Below are 1,866 nucleotides of genomic sequence, written 5' to 3' on the forward strand. Positions count from 1 at the left end.
CTTCCCCCCCCCCAACAAACCACAAAAAACAAAACAACAACCCAACCTTTTTTTCATTTCGGTCGCCGGCCCTGTCTTTAAGGACGTTGTAGGCCTACTTTTAAAATATTTTCTTCTCTTTATTCCCCAAGGTCATCTGGCAGCAGAAACCTTGGACTTGGTTCCAAGTCTATATTGAAGCGATAAAGGTCTAACAAACTGGACCGCTTTGTGTCCTCTGAGAGATTGGAATAGAAATCTAGTTTATAGTCTTAGCAAGAGTTTTACGGCACTTGCAACACACGGAGGTTATATAAGTGCCAAAAATTAGAGGTGGTACAAGAATAACAAACACAAAAAGACGAGAGGTAAGGACGTTTTCTGTTTAACAGGAAAGAAGGAGCAAATCTTCACCAGGGCACCCGCCAACAACCCACGGAAATCTAGAACGAACATGTTGGCAAAGAAATTTGCTCTGTATGAAGTCGTGTGACCCACCAGAAGGTAACATTACTATAATACACACTACCGTTTTGTAACCTACATTACCATAGATACACACTACCATTCTGTAACCTTTTTTCCGAGACAAGTCACACTACTTACTGTAAGTGTGCAGCCGTTTAGATCTCCGTACGGCTTGAACCGTGTCCGCAACTTTTTTCGGTCTCAAATTAAGTTATTCACAACAGTACTGACAAAAACTGGGGATAATTTAATACGTAAAGAAAAAAACCTAACACATTTTACGATAGCTTGAGCAACTCTGGTAGGTAAAAAGAAAGACATTATCGATTTTTTTTCACTTTTCTGAACACCATTGGTCATGTACAACAGGTGAACGTCTGACACCGACGTTAATAAGAACGCTTTTTTCCCGTGCTTTCAGCGTTGCTTATTTTTGTAAAAGGGGAGGGGGGTGATCTTATGAGCGCAGGGTACTTAGCCATGATGATATACATCTTGGTAGCCTATTTGTACCACTGATGTCAAGCTGTAGCGACTAGTGTTCGCAAATTTTATGGCTAATTTAATTTCGGCGGTTTTTAGAGTATGCCAGAGAGGTTCACAACAGTTTTTTGGTGCTAGAGTTGTTACATGTCGGCAGTGCCGATAATTACTAATTACGACATTTTCTCTACTGCTTCGATCATGTTCATTCAACAATCATCTCTCTCTCTCTCTCTCTCTCTCTCTCTCTCTCTCTCTCTCTCTCTCTCTCTCTCTCTCTCTCTGTTTTCTCTTTCCCCTCTCCTTGCCCCAAACAACGTTCAACTTAATTGTTACAAAAAGAGATGCAAAGAGCTCCGATAAGCAGATATATATATATATGATATTTTTACCCATTTACCAGCACTGGCAGCACCAAAATGGTCTTCGTCTCTGCGAGGAAAGAAAAGGCCCAAATGCAAATGGACGTGTTTGTAACGAATAGAAAGTTTCTGTGGGTGCCGAAAGTGGCGAACGCTACTCACCAATAAGCACGGACTCACACCCCTCTCGCATGCCGCCTGGGTTCTGGAACCATCTGTTACGACGCGGCTTTGCTCGGCCACAGAGTTCCGTAAATAACAGGTTGAGCAAAGAGATTAAAAAAAAACCCAGCCCCATCTTTATTACATCTCTTTTAAAAAATATTATTTTGGAATTATAAAATGTCCTTTACAACAATTTAAGAATCAATCTTCACCTTTGTAACAAACAAGCACAGAGACTAAAGAGCCATGAAAACGAAATAATAATTATTAAAAAACTATTACTAATTCGAATAAAGATTCATACACATGATGGTTCAGTAAGATATCACCTTAGCTGACAGTGCTCCCCTCCCTCAACCACACTAGCGCGCGCACACACACACACATACACACACATACACGCACACAC

The sequence above is a fragment of the Aplysia californica genome, unplaced genomic scaffold (assembly GCF_000002075.1).
Source record: "Aplysia californica isolate F4 #8 unplaced genomic scaffold, AplCal3.0 scaffold00184, whole genome shotgun sequence".
NCBI classification, from domain to species: Eukaryota; Metazoa; Mollusca; class Gastropoda; order Aplysiida; family Aplysiidae; genus Aplysia; species Aplysia californica.